The sequence below is a fragment of the Lycium barbarum genome, chromosome 3, assembly GCF_019175385.1.
Source record: "Lycium barbarum isolate Lr01 chromosome 3, ASM1917538v2, whole genome shotgun sequence".
Classification (NCBI taxonomy): domain Eukaryota; kingdom Viridiplantae; phylum Streptophyta; class Magnoliopsida; order Solanales; family Solanaceae; genus Lycium; species Lycium barbarum.
In genome coordinates, this window is record NC_083339.1 from 121,421,317 (window position 1) to 121,438,601 (window position 17,285).

At 35.2% G+C, this 17,285-nt stretch overlaps 1 long non-coding RNA gene across 1 annotated transcript; it reads left to right on the top strand.

Annotated features, from left to right (window-relative positions):
* Positions 1 to 12,579: 12,579 nt before the first annotated feature.
* Positions 12,580 to 16,920, top strand: LOC132632123 (uncharacterized). Its single transcript, XR_009579255.1, has 3 exons — positions 12,580 to 15,763; positions 15,840 to 16,311; positions 16,393 to 16,920. It is a non-coding gene; the product is annotated as an uncharacterized LOC132632123 (long non-coding RNA).
* The last annotated feature ends 365 nt before the right edge of the window (positions 16,921 to 17,285 follow it).

Genomic DNA, 17,285 nt, shown 5'->3' on the forward strand with positions numbered 1-17,285 from the left:
ATTAGTTTTGCTTTTAAAAAATCCAATATATACAACAATGGTTCTTATGTTTGGATCAGAACAATTAGTTAATTGAGATGGATATTAACCTGCTGTCGGTATACATATAAGATATTAAAGAATTAAAAGAAACAATCTAGAATCAAAATATTAATTTTCCCTCATATTCTTACTAATTTTATTTTTCACATCGATGGACAACTTTCATTGTCATGACAATGAGAAAAAAGTTCGACTCTTTCCATCTCAAAGACTTAATTCCATCATATGTTTTTAATATTTAAACTCCATTTTCTAATTATAACTAAAGTAATTGTACATAAAATACATTTGTATATGTTACTATATATAATAACAATTAGAATGTTTTTAAAAGTTATTTTCAAAATTCAAACCTTAAAGACTTGCTAATTAAAGTGAATAAATATGTTCGGCCCGTGCATCACACGGACATATATTGTTAGTTTATCCCCTATAAATGGTAAGTGTCCCATCATCTCATAATACATACAGACAAAAATAGTGAGAAGCAACACTGCGCCAGGGGCGGATATAGGTATAAAAAATGGGTCACGTGAACACATGGTCACCCGACTAAACTCGGTATATTATGTATATAATCCGTAAAATATATCTAATATTAACTAAAGGAACACATGCTCAAACTAGATCGAATGGAGCACTGGCTAAGTGCTATCTTTAATCCCTTAGTGGTCGTTTGGTTTGAGGTCAAAATAGTCCCGGGATTACAATCCCGGGACTAATTTATACCATCTGTTGGTATTATTTTATACCATCTGAAAGATGGTATAAAATAATCCCAGTATAAGTGGGTTAAGAAGGTATAAGTTGAGTTATTCCAGCACTAATTTTTATACCACGTTTGGTACAAGGTATAAAATAATCCCGGGATAAATCTATACCTTATACCAAACGTGGTATAAAAATTAGTACCGGCATAACCCATGTTATACCTTAAACCAAACGACCCCTTAAGGTTGTGGGATCGTACCCCACTAAATGCACCATTGCGTCTTTTAAAAAAAAAAAAATCTAAGGTGAACTCATCCTTTTGAAATTCTGAATTCGCCTGCACTGCGCGGAGAGAGTAATCTATATACAGTGTAAGAATATAGTCTATAACAACATACAATAATATCCAATGTAATTCTATCAGTGGAGTCTGAGAAACCTTACCCTATTTTGGGAGGTAGAGAGACTATTTTCGATAGATTCTCGGCTCAAGATAAAGCAATGTAAAAATATAGTTAGTAAGAAAAAATAAAAAGTGAGAGTGTTATTATAGTAAAGTGTGTGAAATAAAAGAGTATTATTTCTTTCAGGTTTGTAGTAGTCTTTTGAGATTATCAAATATTAAACTTCTCACTGCAGTAATATTATATGATTCAGCTCCAATATACACTTGAAAAAATTGTTGCCTTAATAAAAATTGGATGCTTTGTTACTCTTTTGTTCTTGTTATTTGTCGTGAATATTATGTGGTTATTATTTTCCATCACTTCTGTGCTGTGAAAAAGTAGTACTAATACCTTTGCAAGGAAGATAGCTTTTCTTTTGTTGTTCTTGACAACGATAGAGGATATGAGGTGGAAATTAGAGTTGGAGACTTTTTTTGTCTAATGGCGGGGAAGGAAGACCTTCATATACGAGTCTGGAACTCCAATATTCCATCACTTTGAGTTATGAAGTATGACAGTTAATTAGTTATTTAATTAATTATACATTTTTGCTTCATCAAATTATTTAAATAAAATAAATTGATATGATTTAATATAAATATTGGGTGTTAATCTAGAGTCCATCCCATTTTACCCCCCTAACATTTAAGGGGGGAAACGATTCCCCCTCCAAATATTGAAAGGGAACAATTACCCTCTTATGCAATATTTTCCGGTAAAATTTTTCGTTTTTGAATAAAGATTTTTTTTTTCATTCTAGGACTAAAATGCAAAAATATATTGTCTCATTCACTTATTCCGTTGAAATAATGTACTTCTTTTAGGATAACAACTACTTCGAATAATCTGTTAATAAATTTCAAGTTACGTGACATTCGTTTTACATGCATGCGCATTAAACTTTTGGGTTCTAATTGCACATCAACAGTCTACCTAATTTCACGCTCTAATTACTTTGGGTCATCTATGAATATTTTGTATACTAGTAATTAATTTTATCCGCTAGATATATTTCAAAACAATTTCCAGATAAATCGATTATCAAGCATTTTTTTTAATTTTCAAAACCACTCAGATGAGCTAAGCGAATAATTTCTTTTTTCCTGAAAATCAATATGATTTTTATCCTATATGAAATATTTTTCTAATTATATTTATATAAGCAAGTCTTTGAGGGTTATGGACGAAATGCCTTTGTTACATGAAATCAATCGGCACCTTATTTGAGTGCTTATGTTTATGCAAATGCATGTGCAACTTAAATCTAATAAATAAGAATTACTATATATCTTAGTATTTTTCTTGAAAAAATATCAATATTTAAAAAATGAAAAGTCTCACTGGAAAATATTGTATAAGGGGCAGGATTACTATTCTCATTTAACGTGTGAAGGCCGTATTGTTTTTTCCAATGCTTAAATATTAAGAGAGTAAAGTAAAATTGACTCTTAGCTTAGACTCATCGAAAAGGAGGAAAACACAAGCATAAGCTAATCAAGAACAATGGAAGGGATGAATGAAAGAATTCATAGATTACCCAAAGGTAATGTTAGAAAAAGGGCGGGGGGGGGGGGGGGGGGGGGAGAATTAGGTAGACTGTTGTCACGACCCTTCTAGGGGGCCGCGACGAGCGCCCGGTGCTAGCCCACCCGAGCACCCCTTGGCTTGCAGTTACACTTACATCTAGGTGAGCCACATAATTAAACATACATTTCTATTCATCAGTCATACTAGTCCTATTGGACAACAATGCCTTTATATCATCATTGGCATCTATACCACGTCAATGTACATGAGCCGACAAGGCTAACAAAATGATATACAAAATATAGGCCGACAAGGCCAAACACATTTAACCACGTACACATGTCTACGAGCCTCTAAGGAGAGTATGTCATATCACATAAGTGGGACAGGACCCCGCTATGCCCATAATTATGTACACAAAAGAATAAGTACCCAAAAGTTATAGCTCCGAATGAAATGGAGCTCCGCTATGTAGTCCCTGAGAATGTAGCTATGGATCAATCCTGTCTCCCTGTGCACCTGCGGGCATGAAACAGCGTCCACAAACAAAAGGACGTCAGTACGAAGAATGTACTGAGTATGTAAAGCATGATCAATATCAATATAGAAACATAATAAGCAACATGAAAGATAACACGGGATGGGAGATAGTAATATCATCGTCATAAGCACTTACTTGCCTTTCATAGGAACTTTCCATTCTAATGTGTATTTTTGCACATACATCCATATCCGTATCCATAATCGTATCTGTTCCATATTTGTACTCATATTCGTATACATACCCTTATTTGCATTCATATCATATACATAGCATACCCAATCATGAAGGATCGGTGTTTCATACATACTTGGCCAACCAAGGCTCAAGGTTACACATACCTGGCCCTACCAAGGCGTCAGGGTTACATCTACCTAGCCCTACCAAGGCGTCAGGGTTATATCTACCTGGCCCTACCAAGGCGTCAGGGTTATATCTACCTGGCCCTACCAAGGCGTCAGGGTTATCCGTACCATCTGCAGAGGTATGCACGCATTACATAATCATATACATATTTATTTACATATCCTACCCGGCCTCATAAGCTCAGGGTTCCATAATAGTCATACATAGATACATATGCATAATAGCTCATAAGCGTCTTTACTATTATAGCTACTATCATCGTCGTCATCGTTATCGTCGCATAGTCGTCTTCCATATCATTGTCACTATTATCGTCATTCATCATATCTATCTTTATAGGCTTACTCGTCATACGAGGAACTTAGAACAATCGTGGCGTATCAAGAATCGTGAGCTTACAAGCTCGAAAGATCAAATCATTTGAAAGATATCATAGTCTTATAGAAGATTTAGACGTTTGGCCAAAGAACCATGCCTTATGAAAGAAGGGTTAGCCTTACATACCTTTCCGTTGAACTATTCTACACTTGCACGTTCTCCTCCGAAGCTCACGTCTCTACCTTCATTAAAGTCATATTATCATTAGAATCGATAGCTAGCATACATGACAAAAACTAGAGAAAATCGGGCAACTTCTCCTCTATTTATATGACATTCCTCTATAGCATATATCAACTCTCAAACGTCAATAATACATTCACAATACTATAACGATAGTCATTATTCATCCACATTATCCATATTTCTAGACTTACTTTCAATCATCCATATCCATGGCCATAACGCATGACAACGTCTATTCTCATACATTGCTCATCTCATGTTCTCAACATCATTTATAACATATTTACATCACAACACATCAAGAATCATAACTCGAGTTAAGCTATTTCTCAAAATGGCACTATTCCACATTCATGACCCATTTTTCTATACCTTTCTACAATCCAAGTATTTCAACTCTCAAATACCTTACACAACATAGAAATATCATAAATCTTACCTTAGATGTCGTAGGAACAAGCCTTGGTTGATAATACCTTACTCCACTTGAGCAAAAACCCTAATTCATTTCCAATGAGATTTCTTGACTTGTATGATCTTTAATGGGTTTTCTTACACTTGATTCACTTGGTTTATGTTGTTGATCACTAATAATCCTTGAATTCTTGTGTAATAAATGTAGAGAGATGTTTTAGAGAGAAGGGGTGAAATGTGGGAATGAAATAATAAACTTGGTCCCCCTTTTAATAACCCAAAATCTGATCTGAAATGAACAGTCGTCGAAAGTGCAACAGTGGTCGTAAACTCAGTTTACGGTCCGTATTCCAGTTTACGGGCTGTATTTCGTGGACGTATTTAACCATAACAGAACCAGAAAGTCAGGCTGAGACATGGTGATTTACAAACACAGTTTACGGGCAGTATTTCAGTTTACAGGCCGTATTTCAAGTCGTCTTTAACCATTCAAGCATTTGACAGAAAGTTGAAGTTTTGGAAGTTGAAATACGACATGGCAGTTTACGGCCCGTAAACTACTTTACGGTCCGTATTTCATTTTACGATCAACTGGCCAAAGTGCAAATCTGCAACTTTCCACATTTTTAGAACCTATAGTTAGTCATTATGGAGCATAACCTATCTCTTATTGCAATTGCCTTTGAAATCTTACTTAGGGTCGTCAAACGTCGTTCCCTTCTTATTAAAACAGCGTACACGCTATGCCCCTTGTTAGCCTATCCACTGTACGCTCGCGGGGAAATTTTCAAGGTGTAACAACTGTTGATGTGTAATTAGAACTCAAAAATTTAATGCGCATGCAGGTAAAACTAATGTCACATAGCTTGAAATTTATTAACAGATTATTCCAAGTAGTTGTTATATCCTAAATGGAGTACATTATTTTCAACAGAATAGGTGAATGTGACAATAATAAGAGTTAAATATTTCATGTTTTAATTCTAGAAAGAAAAAAAATCTTAATTCAAAAAAAGAAAAAATTTACCGAAAAATATTGTATACGGGGGTTATCATTCCCATTCAATATTGTGAGGGGTATCCTTTCCCAACCCTTAAATGTTAGGGGGTAAAGTGGGGTTGACTATAATCTAGAGCAAGTTTGTACCTTCTTTTTAGTATATTCTTTTTAGGATTTGGATGTGAAATTTTTTGAGGTGCATATTAATCTATTTTTGATGTCTTGTAATTTTTGATGTCGTAATTTTTAAATTTGACATGACTTTTCTATTGTTTCTAGTTAAATCTTCTTCTACATTAGCTGTTAAATGAGTAAAATGCTCAATTTAAGGACTATTTTAAACTTACTCCTAAACACAAGGATCAAATTTATTATTTCTCGCATATACAACTATCACACTGAATAAATCCCAAGGGCTTCTAGTGAAAATAAAAAGCTCCACGGTTATTTATACAGTACTACTAATGCCGGGGCTAATACTAAAAATAAAAAATAAAAGCTAAGGGTGTTTACCCTAAAAAAGAGTACAGTTAAATTTATTTGAGGTATAAAGGATACGTGAATTGTTGTCATAAACATTGAATAATAAAGCCAATAAAAACTAGAGAAATTGAATGAATAAATTAGTAAAATATTGTAAAGCAATAATGAATTAAATAAGCCTGGGCTTTGTTGATCCTTGGAGTGAATCCTTTGATAGGTTTTCTTCTGATGGAACAGCTGTTTGCTTCGGCTTTGCTAAATTAATAGTAACCCGGTACAAAAGAATGATAAAGTAAACTAATTTGCTAGAAATTGGATAGTATGAATCTGTGTAAGTTGTTGTTATTCGATGATCCTTTTGAGAGGCCTTCAGGCTCCTTTTATAGTACAAATACATCAGCACTTAAGTTGTGATTAAATTCTAATAATGAACAATAATAGACAATAAATGTTGTTTTAATTCTAAATCGTAGCGTTTGCTTCGAGCCTAGACCGGTTGTTGACACCCAATTTTGGCTCATCCTTCTTGAAATTAACGTCTCAGCACAAAATAACACAAAATGCAACTTTTACATATTTTTAAAAATTTAATACGATTTATTGATACTTATCCTTATTTATGCAAAGATTAGGATTTTTATCAATTTATTGTCATTTGAATTAATTTCAATAATCATTACTTTTTTCAGAGTCACCTGTACAGATACAGCACAACAGTGCAATTCTATCTTAGTAAATAATTATTTTTATTTCTTTACAGCACATTACATTTTCAAAGTATTAATCACATTTTTATTTACATTTAAAAAAAATGTATATTTATTCTCCCATTTTTATATGTATATTAGTTATATTTTAATACAGTCTGTCAGTACCGGAAAGCTGGAAGAGTTTATTGCAAGCACAGTTAATTAAAAATATTTAAAATTCACCTTGTGCAAATTAAAGAATTATCACTCAATGTACAATTAAATCTCATCTACCCCTCATATGATTTCCTTTTCCTCTTTTTTCTTCTCTGCAGGCCCCACACATTTTCCTCTTTTGATTTTTTCAACTGATCCCCAAAATTCACTCCTCCACCATTTATTTTCAACGATACAATCTCCCAAATCAATTCCCTTTCTTCCTTTTTCAACTTCTCTTTTCTCTTTCTTCCTTTTTTTTATCCTCACTCTCCCTCATTTTTCCAGAGCCTTTCCTACCCCTTTTTGATTTTTTCTCCCCATCTTTCCCCTAAAACTCTCTCTCCTCATTATTTTCCACACACACAGCACACCACTGCAATTTTGTTTCAGTAAATAATTTTTTTTAAAACTCTTTTCAACACAATACATTTTTTCAAGTACCAACCACATTTTTTATTTACATTTTGCATTTTTTTTATATATGTGTATTAGTTATACTTTAATACAGAGTTTATGGCAAATATACTTAATTCACAAAATTACTTGGTATAAATTACCTGGTTATGTTTAATGCGTGGATATCCCACATTTTTTTTTTCATTATCCTTTTAACCCTTTTTTAATTTTCTTTGCGGGCTCCACTCTCTTTCTTCCCTTTTTGACTTTTATCTATGTCTCCTCCCTAAACACATGTTTCTGTGGAAATTTTGAGCAGATTTGTTTGAAAAGATTTTACTTCACAAATTGAGGGATTTGTTTGGATTTTGTTTGGACTTTTAGATAAACTTTTCTCACACCCCTCTTCTTCTTCTTGATATTTAACACCCAGCCTCCAGAGATCCCCGGAGAGTTCTCTCATTCTCATCTCTTTAGTTTTTTTTTGGCAAAATATTTTTTTTCTCCTTTTCATTTGTTTACATTCAGCTGACCCCCCATTCCTTTCCTAACTCCAACTATCTCTTTTCACTTGTGGCAGAATTATTCCCTCACCTTAATCATTTTCATTCTCTTCTTTTCTTCAAACAAACACACTTCTTTTGTACATACACAGTTACAAACATTTACATATGTAAACATAGAATTGTATATACTACCTTAACATATACATAGATTATATTTCTCTTTTCATTTTGGCACTGTCGGATAAGCTTCACTGAGAAACACCATTTACTAGATCTGGCCGATGAAGAAATTTCCGTCGATTTCCAAGGCCTTCCATGCACAAAGACGGGTTTTTATTTTAAGTTTATTCATTATTTATTTAATTCATCCGATAGTTATTTATTCTCTTACTAACATTTTTACTAAGTCTCATGAAGGTATCCGGAGTTACTTCTCGAAGATGACACTCAAAGGAAGTTCAAATAGCTTCTAAAATTCTTTGTTTATTTTTTTTTTACATCCTTAAAATTATACAAAGCATAAGATATAATGAAACTTTACTTTTTAGGGTGCAGGTTGGTAGTATTTATTTATGATCTGCTTATGTGATTTAAAATTTTATGTGTTTTAGACAAATTAACATTAGGCAGTTATTACTTCATTTCAAAGCTAAACTTTTCTTCTATTCTTTATTTATATCACATCATTCACAATGTTGTGCTATATCTGTTAATATTCTTGACATTTTTTTGGTTAACTTAAATCATCTTTTTGAAATAATTTCTTGAATATTTGTGAACATCCCTTAAACTCGTTATAGCTTCTGAAAATAAAAATCATTATGTTCGGTCATATTCGTTCATTGTTAAGTAAATACCTTTATGATATATTCATGTAAAGCTAAAATTGTTAGTCAGTGTAATTGTGCACTTTGTTCACTTGTAAATAATCATGTAATACGTATTTTATACATATGTAAATATTTACACCTTTTACTACATGAACATTCATATTAATAATAATCAAGCCTTTTTACACAATCCCTCGTATAATTAAAAGTGGTCCAGCCGGGAACCACATTTGTGGATTCTAAAGGATGCCTAATACCTTTCCTTTAGACTAATTGAACCCTTACCTAGATCTTTTGGTTTCGTAGACTTTAAAATAAAATCAACTTTAAAAACTAACTTTAATGAATTTTAGGTGACCTAATTCACCATAAATAATTAGGTGGCGACACTGTACATAATTAATCCTTTTAGAGCCCCCTTAGTTGTACTTTGTTTTGCCTTGGTAAAAATAGGGTGCAACAGCTTGGCGACTCTGCTGGGGAAAATGAGAGGTTCTAACCACGGTGGGCGCCAAACTGTTTACCTCGGATTCGGGAAACCAATTGAATTTGTACGCGGGTATGGAATATGTGCTTGGATCTTGATGTATATTTGATAGTGGAAAACAAGTGTATGAGTATGTAGTCATAAAACGGATAATAACAATAATTTGCTTAGTTTGCTACGGACATGGACATTTAGAAGCTATGTTGAATACTTGATGGAAGAAACACAATATAAATGGAAACAAGTGGCCTTGGCCAAATCAGATATTGATAGAGAGATTGTATATATGAGCTTCTCTATTACAAGTGTTCTTGAAAAGTAAAGGAGTCAACCCTTACAAAGGAGGGGGATGTCCCCTATTTATGGTGTCACTCCCATGGTTCTCATACAATATGAATTAATAAAATAATAGTAACAAGGACAGCTCTGCACGGATTTGGTGGGATTAGACTGGCGGCGCCGTCTGACACACGCATGGTGGGTAGTTGACCATGACTGGACGTTACTGGCACGTAGCTCGCCTGCAACGGCCACACGGACCAACGGCCACTCGGACCAACGGCCACGATCAAACGGACCAGCGACCATGATCAATTCGGACCAACGGCCCCGGTCAAACGGACCAACGGCCACGATCAGTTCGATTATGGAGAAATCGGACCAGATGATGATCTTCCCTCTTTTCCTTCAATCTCTGATCTTACCGGTTTTAACATATGTCCGATTTTTACCGTATACAGTCCCAAAGTTTAAAAAAAAATACTGAATATGTGTGAAAAAGGGACTTTCTTTCTAGTGAGGGCACTTGAAACATGAGGATAGGTATAGTTCAAAACCTTTACTCGAAGCAAGACGAATAAATCTTGTCGATAATTAGGTATTTCTGAGGTACCACTTGAAGCTGTAGGAATTACCAATAAGTCGATCTCGGACAATAAATAATGGTGATTCTTATGCACAATACTAATTGTTGGTAACAACTGAAGCAAAGGCATGTTATATCAATCATTGTTATTATTATAAAAAAAAATCACTTTTGCTAGATTTTGCTTTCATGATTTTGCTATTTTTCTTAATTTTTTATATTGCACAGTAAATATAGTTCAAATTTTGTTACTAACTCTGCAAGGTATCGACATCTGGTCTCACCATGAAAAATCATCATATTTCTCCGCTGAAGTATGAAACTAGGACAACATTTTTTGAGTAAACTTCAAAAAATTCTGCAAGGGCACATCACATTTCGCGAGAAGTATGAGAATTTTTTTTTGTTTCTAAACTGGGACAGAATTTTTGAGGGGGCCCTCAAAAATTCCACCAATGGCGCATTTTGAGAGAAAAGGCACGGGCACGTCTAGCCCCACAGTAGGACACTGCACGGGCTCGTCCGGCCCCACAGTAAGACACCGCATTGGCTCGTCCAGCCCCACAATAGGACACGGGGGCATCATTTGGCTATTCAGCCTCATATGCATAAGCAAGACGGCTACACTATTACTCTACTCTCTACTTTATCATTTACTTTACCAACTTTACCTACTTTAACCTGAACTTTACAGGAATCTGCATTAAGTCTCCGAAAACAACCGGAGACATCATTCACTTTACTTTATCCTGAATTTTACAGGATTTGCATCAAATCTCCGAAAACAACCGGAGATATCATTCACTTTACTTTATCCTGAACTTTACAGGATTTGCATCAAGTTTCCGAAGACAACCGGAGACATCATTCACTTTACTTTATCCTGAACTTTACAGGATTTGCATCAAGTCTCCGAAGACAACCGGAGACATCATTCACTTTACTTTATCCTGAACTTTACAAGATTTGCATGAAGTCTCTGAAGACAACCGGAGACATCATTCACTTTACTTTATCCTGAAATTTACAGGATTTGCATCAAGTCTCCGAAGACAGCCGGAGACATCATTCACTTTACTTTATCCTGAACTTTACAGGATTTGCATCAAGTCTCCGAAGACAACCGGAGACATCATTCACTTTACTTTATCCTGAACTTTACAAGATTTGCATCAAATCTCCGAAGACAACCGGAGACATCATTCACTTTACTTTGTCCTGAACTTTACAGGATTTTCATCAAGTCTCCGAAGACAACCGGAGATATCACATGGCTACACAGCCTCATCTACATTTATGCCGAAGCAAAGGCGTTATCTTGTGCACCTGCATTCACGCCGAAGCAAAGGTGTTATCTTCTGCGCCTACATTCACGCCGAAGCAAAGACGTTACCTTCTGCACCTGCATTCTCTGCCGAAGCAAAAGTGTTACATGGCGTGATATCCCAGCAATCCGAGGTGTGTAGAAACTAGGAAATAAGAGTTCGAGCATATTTTTATCAAAATGATTGTTTGTTCGGTCGAGCCAAAATTGGCCACGATGTCAACTTCTTTGTCCGAAGACTCTTACATCATCTCCGGTCAAAGAGGGACAGCTGTTGACACCCAATTTTGGCTCATCCTTCTTGAAATTAACGTCTCAGCACAAAATAGCACAAAAATGCAACTTTTACATATTTTTTAAATTTTAATACGATTTATTGATACTTATCCTTATTTATGCAAAGATTAGGATTTTTATCAATTTATTGTCATTTAAATTAATTTTAATAATCATTACCTTTTCAGAGTCACCTGTACAGATACAACACAACAATACAATTATATCTTAGTAAATAATCATTTTTATTTCTTTACAGCACATAACATTTTCAAAGTATCAATCACATTTTTATTTACATTTTAAAAAAAAACTTTATATTTATTCTCCCATTTTTATATGTATATTAGTTATATTTTAATACAGTCCGTCAGTACCGGAAAGCTGGAAGAGTTTATTGCAAGCACAGTTAATTAAAAATATTTAAAATTCACCTTGTGCAAATTAAAGAATTATCACTCAATGTACAATTAAATCTCATCTACCCCTCATATTATTTCCTTTTCCTCTTTTTTCTTCTCTGCAGGCCCCACACGTTTTCCTCTTTTGATTTTTTCAACTGATCCCCAAAATTCACTCCTCCACCATTTATTTTCAACGATACAATCTCCCAAATCAATTCCCTTTCTTCCTTTTTCAACTTCTCTTTTCTCTTTCTTCCTCTTTTTTATCCTCACTCTCCCTCATTTTTCCAGAGCCTTTCCTACCCCTTTTTGATTTTTTCTCCCCATCTTTCCCCTAAAACTCTCTCTCCTCATTATTTTCCACACACACAGCACACCACTGCAATTTTGTTTCAGTAAATAATTTTTTTTTAAACTCTTTTCAACACAATACATTTTTTCAAGTACCAACCACATTTTTTATTTACATTTTGCATTTTTTTTATATATGTGTATTAGTTATACTTTAATACAGAGTTTATGGCAAATATACTTAATTCACAAAATTACTTGGTATAAATTACCTGGTTATGTTTAATGCGTGGATATCCCACATTTTTTTTCTTTCATTATCCTTTTAACCCTTTTTTGATTTTCTTTGCGGGCTCCACTCTCTTTCTTCCCTTTTTGACTTTTATCTATGTCTCCTCCCTAAACACATGTTTCTGTGGAAATTTTGTGCAGATTTGTTTGAAAAGATTTTACTTCACAAATTGAGGGATTTGTTTGGATTTTGTTTGGACTTTTAGATGAACTTTTCTCACACCCCTCTTCTCCTTGATATTTAACACCCAGCCTCCAGAGATCCCCGGAGAGTTCTCTCATTCTCATCTCTTTAGTTTTTTTTGGCAAAATATGTTTTTCTCCTTTTCATTTGTTTACATTCAGCTGACCCCCCATTCCTTTCCTAACTCCAACTATCTCTTTTCACTTGTGGCAGAATTATTCCCTCACCTTAATCATTTTCATTCTCTTCTTTTCTTCAAACAAACACACTTCTTTTGTACATACACAGTTACAAACATTTACATATGTAAACATAGAATTGTATATACTACCTTAACATATACATAGATTATATTTCTCTTTTCATTTTGGCACTGTCGGATAAGCTTCACTGGGAAACACCATTTACTAGATCTGGCCGATGAAGAAATTTCCGTCGATTTCCAAGGCCTTCCATGCACAAAGACGGGTTTTTATTTTAAGTTTATTCATTATTTATTTAATTCATCCGATAGTTATTTATTCTCTTACTAACATTTTTACTAAGTCTCATGCAGGTATCCAGAGTTTCTTCTCGAAGATGACACTCAAAGGAAGTTCAAATAGCTTCTAAAATTCTTTGTTTATTTTTTTTTACATCCTTAAAATTATACAAAGCATAAGATATAATGAAACTTTACTTTTTAGGGTGCAGGTTGGTAGTATTTATTTATGATCTGCTTATGTGATTTAAAATTTTATGTGTTTTAGACAAATTAATATTAGGCAGTTATTACTTCATTTCAAAGCTATACTTTTCTTCTATTCTTTATTTATATCACATCATTCACAATGTTGTGCTATATCTGTTAATATTCTTGACATTTTTTTGGTTAACTTAAATCATCTTTTTGAAATAATTTCTTGAATATTTGTGAACATCCCTTAAACTCGTTATAGCTTCTGAAAATAAAAATCATTATGTTCGGTCATATTCGTTCATTGTTAAGTATTTACCTTTATGATATATTCATGTAAAGCTAAAATTGTTAGTCGGTGTAATTGTGCACTTTGTTCACTTGTAAATAATCATGTAATACGTATTTTATACATATGTAAATATTTACACCTTTTACTACATGAACATTCATATTAATAATAATCAAGCCTTTTTACACAATCCCTCGTATAATTAAAAGTGGTCCAGCCGGGAACCACATTTGTGGATTCTAAAGGATGCCTAATACCTTCCCTTTAGACTAATTGAACCCTTACCTAGATCTTTTGGTTTCGTAGACTTTAAAATAAAATCAACTTTAAAAACTAACTTTAATGAATTTTAGGTGACCTAATTCACCATAAATAATTAGGTGGCGACTCTGTACATAATTAATCCTTTTAGAGCCCCTAAGTTGTACTTTGTTTTGCCTTGGTAAAAATAGGGTGCAACACCGGTCATACAACGTTTATGTCTAATGAATGACCCGAAACAATTGACTTGGCAAGTTTACTCCGGGGTTAACAAGTGTCTCTCATTCGACCAAGCTAAACGACTAAGCAGTGTTTCGTCTTCAAATGCCACGTGTTCCTTTCTCATCATGCCATGTGTCAAGCTATATTTTATCATGTATATAGATATATTTTATCATGTATATAAATAGTCCCCGCACTCTTCGGTGGAGAGTAATGACACCAGGGAGTGAATTTAAAACGCCACCAAACCTATCTCCACTTAATGGCGGGAAAATGAATCGTCCCATCGATTCATTCAAAAAAGACAACTGTCGAACTTTGAATTCAATGCTTGTGCAGCGAATTGCCGGCAACCTTTCAATCACAATGATTGACATAAAACTGTCGTTTCTGGAAAGTTGTGCCTCTTTGAATGTCAAACACTTCGTCTTCCTCAATTAAGTGTACATAACTCAAGAAATCAAGCCCAAATTCAGCCAAATCTTTCCTTTCCTAAAACGAGAGAAAGTTCTCATGAAAATTTCCTTATTTTCATCTTTTCCTTTCTTGCAAAGATTCCAACTATGTTTGTTTCTTCATCCCCCAATAACACTCCATCTCCTGGACGTCGCTCTGGGAAAGCTCCAATTTCACCAACAAGCCAATAAGTCGACCTTAATTGCCTTGCTGTTGATATTCTTCCTGTTGGGTTTAAATATCATGAAGATTTTAGAGCCGTCAACCACCATCAATCTGTTGAGGAAATCGAATCCTTCATAAATGTTGATACTATCCCCAAGTTCAAGAGGACTGCAACTTCACTCCCGAAGTTGAAATTTTTGTTGTTAACTCTGAAGCCAGGATGAACCATCACTTCGAAAGTTTCTCCATAGTTTACACCTATCCCTTTGCGATAGGTTTCAATCTCCCAATTCCCCAAATCATTAAAGACTTTTGCCGCCGATACTGAGTTTGTATCGGTCAACTTGCTCCTCAAATCTGATGCCTGGTCTATTGTATTCAAATTCTGGCAGATCAGGCTGGTATTACATTCACTCTATACCACTTGATGTATTTGTACGCTCCCCGGTTATTTCGCATAGGGTTGGTTCATTTACATCCTCATGGAAGACGCTGCTTAGTCAACCCGGAGGATGATTTTGACCGAAAATGGCTTCATAGGTTTGCAATGATCCGAACATGCCATCTTCAATGTATTACTCCCGAACCATTTTCGGAGGCATGGAATAACACTCATAAGCCTTTTGTTTACTATTTTTACCTTTCTTCTTCCTATATTATTGTTTTTCCTTTTGCTTAATCCCTCTTTTCGTATGCTATTTCATAGCGGTTCCTGTAGAGCCTGAACTCCTAGTCGGGATTTTCTAATGGGTTGTTGCACTGTTGCATGCTACACCCAACATGACTCGATCTTGGAGAAGTGTGACCTCCGATTGGTGGAAGAGAAAAAGCCACGGTATGCTAGCTCTTTTTTATATGGTTTCGCACCTTTTTTTTTGCCTTTTTCTTTCTTATTAATTCTGTCGTTGTAGGTCTTCTTGTGAGACAGGTCACTTCCCAAAGAGTCCCTACTCAAAAAACTGCCATGTCCAACATTGTCAATACTGCTTTTTCCATCCGAAAGCGTAAGCCAAATGATGCGTTAAATCTCCGATAGGAATTGGTTCTAGAGTACGGACCCGACGCCGGCTTATGGAAGTGTGGTGCAAAGCACAACAGGATACATTGCCCAAGGTGGTTTTGATTGATGATGATAATGAGCGGCCTTAAGCTGGCAGTCCCCAGGACCCTTTGCATGATGATTCTAACAAAGCATCCGGGGAACCAAAGGTTTTCTCTGCTGAATTGTGTCCAGGAAATCCTACTGCTCCTGTCTATCAATCATCACAAAGAAGCTTCATTCCACTAGTTGAAGCCGAAACCTCGGGCTTATCTTCTCGTCCAGAACCTCCGGTGATCAATTTAGAATTCTCCCTAGCTCACCCAGCTAATCTATTTGTTCAGGTACCTATATTGCCTTCCTCGTAAATTCACCCTTGAGTCTTCGGTGTTTCTAGCTGACACTCTTATTTGTTCCTCTATCAGGGTCATGCGGCTGCCACCTTTACTACTGAATTTGCACAATTGATTGCTCCCTCCCGTGGAGAAGTCAAGCTCCAAGAAGATAAAAATCTCTAAGGAATGAAGTTGAGAGGCTACAGGCTGAGATTCGAGACTCGGATTCCCTCCAGGCTTCCCTGAAAATGCGCTTGGAAGATGCGGCTAATTGTTACACCTTGTAGTTTTCTACATTAAGATTCGTCGTACTTTAGCTGTCTTAATTTTGTACACCGGGATTTGTTTCAAAGATATATAAGGTTGGACATGTTTAACTTGTATTTATGAGTGTTTAAAGTATTCTTAGTGTGTTACGGTAGGATTGGAGAGCAAGTGAATTAAGGAAAGTAAGTTTGTTGGAACTTTAGAGAAAGGATGGGCAAAGTTTCGTACGATAATTTTGGTCTAACTTGATAAAGGAATATCTCCTAGTATATCAGGAATTTTAAGGTGGAACAAAAGCCTAAATTGAAGTTTAGTAAGTCTAGTTTCCAACGCAACAAACCGCGCGTCAATCCGACATCGGAATCAAACGTTATGAGCATTTCAAGACGGACTGCCAAAGCAGGAATTAACCCCGCGCGAACGTGCCTGGGAGTGGTGCGAATGCGAAGGGAAGCCAGTGGGCAACTGTTACACTTCGAAAAATTTCATGTCGTCGTGTGATGGATAGAATAGCGCAGGGTGAGATGTATGCGATGTCCCTACAAGTAAGAAAGGTTACTTAACGGTTCTCATTAAGATTCCAAAGACATTTAAGGCAAGAGAAGAAAAGTCGTTGCACAATGTCAAGTATAAGTCGTGTTTCAAAAGAGTTTTACAAGTACCGAGCTAACGTTGATCTAATGATGTCTTGAGGAAAAGTTATAACGCTCCTTATA